Consider the following 9,949-nt stretch of genomic DNA (forward strand, 5'->3'; position numbering starts at 1 on the left):
TTGCTAAACAATATTACATCACTTTAAATGAAAATAAAAGCATAATTTCTTCTAGTTCTATTACTCTACTCGGCTACACCATAGAAAATAATCAAATAGCTCCCGATTATCAAAGACTAAAACACTTACTCGAAATGCCACCTCCGCTGAATCTTAAATCTCAAAAAAGAATAGTTGGAATGTTTTCCTATTACTGCAAATTCATTAAAAAAATTTCTGATAAAATTTTATTACTAAATCAAAACAAAGAATTTCCACTACCTCCATCTGTATTAAAATCTTTTCAAACATTAAAAAATGATCTAAAAGACGCCACTTTAATAACGGTAGATCCAAATAAAGAATTTGAAGTAGAAACGGACGCTAGTAACTATTGCATTGCTGCAACACTAAATCAAGAAGGTCGTCCTATTGCATTTTTTTCAAGAACTCTCAATACTAACGAAATTAAGCACCATGCAGTAGAAAAAGAGGCAGCCGCTATTGTAGAAGCTCTCCGTAAGTGGCGACATTTTCTACTCGGCAGGCACTTTAAAGTCATCACAGATCAGAAGAGCATCAGCTTCATATTCGACAATAAAAGTAATTCTAAAATCAAGAATGACAAAATATGTCGTTGGCGTATAGAATTATCCCAATACAATTTCACTATAGTTTATCGACCTGGACCTGAAAATATTGCTGCTGACACATTCTCTCGCATCTCTGCTCTTACTTACAATCTACAAGATCTTCGTGATTTACAGAAACAATTATGTCATCCTGGTGTTTCAAGATTAAGCCATTTTATAAGAACGAGGAACCTCCCTTTTACTTTGGATCAAATTAAGAATATTACTGACTCTTGCTCATCCTGTCAATTACTGAAACCCAAATTCGCCAATACCAATGGAGGGACTCTCATTCAAGCCATATTACCTTTTCAACGATTAAATCTTGATTTTAAAGGCCCTCTACCTACTTCTATACATGGCAACAAATATCTACTTACTCTAATTGATGAGTATTCCCGTTTTCCTTTCGCTTTTCCTTGCAGAGATATGACAAGCAAAACCATTATCCACTGTCTAAACAAACTCTTTTCAATTTTTGGTTTGCCTGACATGATACATACTGACCGTGCTTCTGATTTCTTAGCAAGAGAAATAAAGGATTTTTTACACAAAAAAGGAATTGCTACTTCTAAAACAAGTAAGTATCATCCTGAAGGTAATGGACAGATTGAAAAACTCAACGGTACCTTATGGAAGGCCATTCAAACAACATTACATTCTAATCAAATGAAACTACCTTATTGGGAAGACATACTACCGGACGCACTTCATTCAATTAGATCATTACTTTGTACTGCCACTAATATGACTCCCCATGATAGACTATTCAAATATAGTCGTAAATCTGCTTCCGGAATTTCAATTCCTTCTTGGGTTAAACCAGGCCCAATATATATTAGAAACCACACTAAAACAAGTAAACATGACCCTCCTGTAACGCCTGCCACCCTAATAGATGTCAACCCCCACTACGCTTATGTTCAACTACCTTCTGGTACTGAAACCACTGTCAACGTTCGAGACTTAGCTCCAAACTCATCAAATGAAGAAAACTCTAATAATAATCCTACTACTTCAGAGACTTTATTTGAACCTTCTACTAATGAAAACATTGGTCATGAGGAAGACAAAAATCAATCGTCTGATCTTGAAGAAAATCAGATTTCACTAAAAAATAATACTGAAAATCAGCATTCCTGCCAATCTGTGCGGAGGTCGTCCCGAGTTCGACAATTCCCTAGTAAATATAAGGATTTTGTGACTAAATACTGAAAAAACTGCAGTTTGGGTTCATATGTTATTTGTAAATAAAATGATTCTTATGTGATTGTAAAAAAAAAAAAAAAAAAATTTGTCCATAATTAATTACCCCTTACTTGAATACTTTAGGACGGGGAAAATGTTATGATTTAATTTGTTATTAAGAGTTATCCCCCTTGGGATTGACATTCATAATAAAAGCGCCCTCTGTTTCATTTTCCCGCTCGATCCTTTCAAGAGCGTACGTGTATTTTACAGTTAATAAAACCTTTCTAAAAGGCAATTCTTTACTTACTGATACTATTCACTTCATTCCACAAATCCCAAATCTCAATCATGAAAGGTTTCAAGAAATAATTCTCGATTAAACCCAAATATTCAGTTTTTTACGCAGACCCCCACTATCATGTCCCCTTCTCCAACATCAGGTGTCTACGTTCCAACCTCCCAGAGTTTCAAACTCTATTACAGGAGACTTAACCAGATCTATTATTCCTAAGCGAAACTGTCATCGGTCAACTTCTTCCCTAGATAAGTTCGTAATTACTGTATACTTTAACTTAACCTCTAAATCCGACCCCAAGATCGACTTTCCATGTGATAGGGATATCCTAACTTCCCTTATATGTGTTTACGTGTTGCACCTGCTCACACTACTAAGTTTATATTTGCCCTCTATCGCCTCCACAGCAGTGAAATTATTTTAATAGCATAACTGAGAAAATTGGCCATGTCCTGTCTGCGTACCCCTTAGCTAACATTCACGTCTGTAGGAGTTTCAATGTTCACAACGTGGAATGGCTAACCCACCTAAACAAGACCGATTACAAGGGGAGGTTCTTCCACGACTTCTCCATTGCTTATGATCTCCATCACATTGTCCAATAACCCACCTGCTTTCCCGACACTGACGGTAAGTATGAAAGTCTCCTAGACACTTTCTCACAATGTGCTCTGAGCTATGTTATTCTTTCGTTCAATCTCCACAGTCTGTTGTATCACTTAAGGTAAAAACAAAATTAATAGGTCCCCAGACATACCTCTCCATCGTACAACATAAATATTCTATGGCTGACTAAGATAGCTTCCTTGCATTTATATCACACCTACTAGTGCCATGTTTTAAAATAACGTGTCCTCTATAGTGTCAGAGCTGATAGAATGGTAAACCGATGATATAGACAGTTTACACCCTCGGAAAAGTCCCAGCAAAAATATTACATCCAGCCGTGGTTACCCCTTGAATGTGCTGCTGCCATTGCGCACAGAAATCACTTTTTCCATTGCTTCCAACGTAACAGATGTACTGAGACAAAAGCCACTTTCAGGACCGCCAGCAACCACTGTAAAAAGTACTATAGAAAGCGTGAGAGTTGTATGTTCAGTCCGTCATATCCAATGTAGCTTAGCAGCGGCTTGGTTTCCATCAGTTCTGGAAAATAACAAACACAATCCTCAACAGCAGTGTGTGCTCTATCTGAACTATCATCAATGGACCTGAGGTAATCTTGTCAGCATCAAACAAAGCTAATCTCTTTGCCAATAACTTTGCAGCTAATTCTACCATTTATGACCACGGCCGCAAACCCCCAATATTTCCTCGTATATATGAAAACACATTATGTTACATACAAACATCTGTACGTGATGTTTCTAAGCTAATCAGAAACCTTGGTTCCAGTAAAGCAACGGCCTAGACGGCATTCCAATTATTGTGCTCAAAAGGCTTCAACCGGAACTAGCGCCAATACTTACAAAGTTATTTAAGCGTTGTCTAAAGAAAAAATGCTTCTCAACACATTGGAAAATCTCATCAGTATTTGAGAACTCAGGTGATCTCAGTACAGACCAATAAGTCTCCTGTGCGTCATGAATAAGCTGCTGGAATCTTTGATAAATAAAGAAGTAGTCAAACATCTCAGCAAAAATAACCTTCTTAGTGACATGCAATATGGTTTCCATTCTGCTAGATCTACAGCAGACATGCCTACAGTTATATCTCCTAAGATTGGCGAATCTCTCGACGGAGGCTTTTTCACTAGGACAATTGCTTTTGACATATCAAAGACCTTTGATAAGGTATGGCATAAGGGTCTAATTCACAAGATCTCCAGTCATGGTATAGCTGGAAATGTCTTCTCAACTCTTAAATCATTTCTTTCTGATAGGTTCTTAAAAGTAGTGGTTGATGGGCCAAAATCAGAAGCATTCAGTATTAATGCTGGAACCCATCAGGTCTCCATCCTCGGTCCAACTCTCTTCTTTATCCTCATCAATGATCTTCCAAAACAGATACTTAAATCATCCGTACACATTTATGCTGACGACACTATCATCTAAGGTAGCACTTTGAAGACCATAAACGACCAATTTCTGTCTGACTCTCTCTCCTCTGATCTTGGCTGGTTACGTTTAATGCATCTAAAACCAAGCTTCTATCTTTACATCACCAACGCTGTTTTTCAGCTGCCAAGTTTCTGGGCTTGACCTTTACTACCGATCTGAAATGGAACATGTATATCAAATCCATTGACAACATCGCTGAAAAAATGGTGGGATCATTTTTATCGCTCCAGTAGATAATCCCTTCCTGATGCAATTCTCTACTTATATAAAAGCTAGGTTCGGCCAACGATGTAGTACTGTTGCCACATCTGGGGAGGCGCTGCTAGAAACGGCTTATGCTGCCTTGACAGACTTCAAAATAGACTTCGTAGCTTAGTAGGGGATGCCTTTTCTCTTCATTGCCACCTCTTCCAACAGAAAAGACGTACTTCATTATTATTTTCATAGCAGGTGCTCATCTGGACTTGAATCTACGGTCCCTTTTCGCCAAACCTCCGCGAAAAACACCGTCTAGCCAAAACAACTATCAGTAATTTCCCACACTCTTTATCTGCGCCTACTCTTAAACGTAGATTCCATGAACTGGGCTTCTATCTTAGAACTGCACGCCTGTGGAATTCTATTCCGCTTGCCTGCTTACCAGTTGACTACAATCTGATTGTTCTCAAGTACAATTTTAACAAGTTCTTGTTGAACCGTTCCCCTAAGTAATCCAAGTCATAAAATCTCACTAATGTTTTCGTCAAAATCACAGTAACTAATGTATCCCCATTTCCCTTACCCTCGAGTGGTCACTGGGTCTTGATATGTGGTGACCCCCTTGTAAAAAAATTACCGTATATTTTCGTTCATATACTTCTAAGTAAATTAAAAATTGTTTGCTAAGATATAATGTTGCAATGTGAAAAAATTCATAGAGCATTCAACATCGTATGTTTATTCTGACAGCTATTTCTTTTTCATATAAAACCCGCATACAGTGAACATCACTGGTATATCGCATATCGGCGTTTAAATATGATATCAGCCAAAGAAGCGTTGATATTCTCAGGAAAACTTCTTCATGTTTTCTTATTCTGTGCAGCTGCCACTATATGTGTCTCATTCAGCGGTCAGCCGTTTTGTGACATTGCTTTCTATTATTACATTAAGCGATTATTCAATTCATTAGAGAGAAAAATAATCCATACGATTTCGCTTAGGTCAATCAGGACATTGTGACAAATAATATTCGTTACTAATATATATATATATATATATATATATATATATACATAAATTACAAAAAATATTTATAAAATTTTAGATTCTTTAGAATTATTTAAAAGGATGAGAGAATATTATATGCGCACGACGTCTCATTTAAAAATTAAAACATTTCTGGTTTTATTCATATCCATTAGGCGTCAATTAAATGAGTTTCCATTGAGTTTATTTCTTTGTTTACATAGAACAATAATCCTGTAACTCAATACATGAGTCTAAAAAGCGGTATGTGATAATTTTAATCTTTGTAATGAGACATATAACTTGTGCGTAACTACTGTTTGAGAAATACATTTTATGTATCGTAAGGCTGGTAATCTTCTTTTTAATTATACTTAAGTCTGTTAATATCTATATAAATATTGTCGTTTTTAGTCGCGTGCAAGCGGCTCTATAAGTCACTCCGTAGGTCGGTCAGTCAGTCGGTCTGTCCGTAACACTTTTATGCTTGGCCTTTCTGGTTAAGATCAAAGGTCTGTTGTTAATAGATGCTGTTCTTAGATTTTTAAGCTTATTTGGCCTTTTGGCAAACGTCAGAGTGTAGTATCTATCCCGGCAGATGCTGCAAGTAAAGGCCATTGTCCTTGTGGTAATCTTCTGGTCCATGTAGGGGTAACCCTACTTGGGCCAGCTGGCAAATCACTATCCAGCTCCCATTTCCCACCTCTCGGGAGTTGGACCACTTTTTCCATTCCCCCTTCACTCCTCACATTAAAAATCAGACGTGTGCCTAATTTGCTCGGTGGGGGAGCAAATAAATAAAGCAAGCAAAGACTATATGTGGGGGAATCCTCACATATAATACCTTGTGTCAATGTAGAGACAACCCTTCATACCAATTGTCACTATCCAGCTCTTATGTCCTACCCATCGGGAGCTGGCTTCTTTTTCCCACCTCCTCCCTCTCTCTCCACATTAAAAACGGCCTTGTGCCTTATTTGCTCAGTGGGAAGCAAATAAATACAAACCCCACATATAAGTTATTGGTCAATGTAGAGGAAACCTTAATACCAGATGTAACTATCCAGCTCCCCTACACACCGGGGAGCTGGTCCCCATTTCTCCCTCACTCTCCACATTAAAAAACGGCCTTGTGCCTAATTTGCTCAGTTGAGAAGCAAATAAATACCCTGCAAGCAAAGACCATATGTGGGGGGGCAACCCCACATATAAGACCTTCGTCAATGTAGGGACCACCCTTCATACAAATTGTCATCATCCAGCTTCCCTACTCCCCGGGGAGTTGGTCCCCATTTCTCCTTCACTCCTCACATTAAAATCGACATTGTGCCTAATTTTCTCGTGGGGGGGAGCACATAAATACATCTTTTCTTGGCTCTGAGGTAAAGATAAAATATAGGATCTGCCGGAACAGATACTGCAAAGAAAAGACCCTATGAGGGGGGCAATCCCATGTATAAGACCTTGGTCAATGTAGGGGAAACCATTCATACCAATATTCACTATCCACCTCCTCTACTCTCATTTCCCTTTCACTCCACACTTTAAAAATCGGCCTTGTGCCTAATTTGCTCAGTGGGGGAGCAAATAAGTACCTCAAAGTGTAGTATATCTGCTGTACTTATGTTTGTAAATTTTCCTTCGCCCCATAGCTAAGGTCAGTGTGTAGTATCTGTGCTTCACAAAGCTGCACTTGCATTTGTAACTTTTCCTGTGCCATCGAAGGGGGAACCCTTCCATGCTAAGGCATTTTTAGTCGCACACAAGTCACTCCAACGGTGGGTCTGTAACACATTTACATTTTATTTTTTTTAAGCAAGGTGTATGGAGTAACATTTTTGTCCCCCGATTTATCAGAGAGGGACCTATGTTTCCAATGGGTCCGTCTGTTTGTTAGTCTGGATGATTGACGGATAACCGCTCATTTAGTTTTTACTGAAATTTTGTCACAAATTACATTTTAATATATAAATGTGCATAGTAAAAACATGTTTTTTTTTCGAAAAATCCTGTTTTGCCTGCAGGGGCACAAAAGGGGTCAAAATTGGCCAAAAATGACACGTTTTGTCCCGTAACATTAATATCCGTGCATTAGATATTTCTGAAAGTTGCCCAAAATGCGGAGGGCATTGTTGTTAATATAAATTCAGTATGGGTTGCCCTTTACAAAATTCTGATTTGCGTCCCCCGGGGATTTTTTGTGCTGAAAACGCCATTTCTTCTGGCGTGTTTCTCATATTTCTCAACAAAAAAAAACTTGATATGTAAAAAAGTGGGGTTCCATGGTGCTGAATGTAAATATACATGTGTTAATGTGTGGAACTGCACTGTATTGTCCATTGTCACTGGTATTCGGCATTCCAAGTTGCTCATAAGCGGTAAAAAAATGTACCAAAATTGAAAAAAATAACACTTTTTGCCCCATAAATTTTGACCTATCCATTACATTTTTCTGAAACGTGTCCAGAATATGCAGAGCATTGTACTTTATATTAAATCTGTATGGGTGATCCTTGCAAAATTCTGCTTTGCGTCCCCTGGGGGCTTTTAGTGCTAAAAATGCATTTTTCATATTTCTCAATAAAAACTTGATATGTATATCTATATAGTGCTCTCCCATGCGGCTGAATTCAAATATACATGTGTTACGGTGTAAAACTGCATAGTTTGTACATTGTAACTGGTATTCCGCATTCCAAGGGGCTATTAAGGGGTCATAAATGTACCAAAATTGGAAATAATGACACTTTTTGCCCCATAAATTTTTACCTATCCATTAGACTTTTTTAAACTTATCCAAAATGTAACTTTTCCTTTGCCATATGGCTAAGAACAAGTGCAGTATCTGTTCTTAACCAATGCTGCACTTGTTTGTAACTAATAAGTAAATGTGTTACGGACGGACCTACCGACCGACGTATATTTTTTTGTTTTTAAATGCATACCACAGAATATTTTTTTTAGTCGTGTGCAAGCAACTCTATAAGTAACTCAGTCGGTCGGTTGCTCAGTAACACATGTAGATTTTGTTTCTTTTTATGTTTATTATACCAATATTGATTAGTTTTTTGGGTTCCTGAATACGAACATAACGTTTCAAATTCCCTAAATCAAATCATTTTTGTGATATAAAGTGGGAGATAATTTTTCTGCATTAATTTAATGTAAAATGATCACCCACTTTACAACCACTCAGTTTCAAAACCATTCAAGTCATTCTCCAGATCATTCAAGTTGTTTTTGAAGGAGTCCAGTTATTTTTTAAGCATTCAGGTCATTCCTAAGGTCATTCAATTAACCCCTAAGTTCATTAAAGTAATTCTAAATCATTTACTTTTTTTATTTAAGTTATTTCAACCCATTTTTCGGTCATTTTAGTTTATCTTTAAGACTTTCATGTCAAACCTACATTCCCGTGTGCATTCATTACACGAAAGCACTGACTTGTTTATTCGCAATTTAATTAGACTAAGTAAGAAATGCTTTTAAAAGGACGAATTCTAAAATTCTAGAAAAATACCATGTTGGTTGGACAGTCTTCTAAAATTTCCGTAAATTTGATTTTTTTATACGCATATATAATTTAATTTCTTCATATTTTCCATTAAGGTCTTGCATCCTGATGTTTTGATAAACTTTGTATATCCTATTTGAGTTTTGGAATTTAAAGCAGCGTCGAATCTGTCTTGCGTATTTGGCTCAGTTTGGTTCCCATCTATTGAGGCAGATGAGTACTGACTTCAGTCCATTAATGATACTCATAATGTTCTTTATTAGATTTCGCTTGGGTTTCTTTGCAATATAACATCAGCTGATACTTAGATTTGACGATGGACGCCCTTGAAAAGTCACTTCTTATTAATGTTAAGATATGCAAACGAAGAAATAGTTTGCGGCGATTTTAAACAGGACCTCTTCTTTTATCGTAAATTGACCTCATTACTAATAAAAAAAGTAAAATAAAACAGTGAGATAGACCCGGCCTTTAAAACGGGGATCATTCGATATGTAGTCGTATGTGTTATCACTAAGCTATATCTCCACATTATGATAAATCCGATTTTAAGAAGAAATGGCTTGCTGAAATTTTACTATCTCCCTTGTTGGTGAACGTAAAATATTCCCCTTTAAAATGATTCTTTTTATCTATAAAAGAGAAAAGATTTTTAAGATCGAGTCTTCTTAGCTTCGACACTTATCGGAGGTATGTCTGTAAAAAACATGTCTAAGAACATTGTCGGACATATAAATTAGCTTTGTCTTAAATTTGAAAAAGATAGGCTCAACCGTTTCGAAACCTATGAGAAAGGAACTCAAACACACATAAAGTTACTTTTATATAATAGAAAATATAGAACATATTTTGGAAACACAACACATATATATGTGTGTGTGTGTGTGTGTGTGTGTGTGTGTGTGTGTGCGCGTGTCGGTGTGTGTGATTGACCCTCTCGTCGATTTCCCTTTAAGTTGTTCGAAATCCACACAGACGATTGGTTTATTGTAATGAAGCCTTTATGCAGAAATAAGTACATATTTTGGAGCAACTGCTAATCTTTGTC

General features: G+C 37.0%; 1 pseudogene; it reads left to right on the plus strand.

Moving 5' to 3' along the window:
- The first annotated feature begins 8,193 nt into the window (after positions 1 to 8,193).
- Positions 8,194 to 8,426, plus strand: LOC145244190 (U2 spliceosomal RNA; annotated as a pseudogene).
- The last annotated feature ends 1,523 nt before the right edge of the window (positions 8,427 to 9,949 follow it).

This window comes from Euprymna scolopes, chromosome 22 (genome assembly GCF_053919585.1).
Source record: "Euprymna scolopes isolate OS-2025 chromosome 22, ASM5391958v1, whole genome shotgun sequence".
NCBI lineage: Eukaryota > Metazoa > Mollusca > Cephalopoda > Sepiida > Sepiolidae > Euprymna > Euprymna scolopes.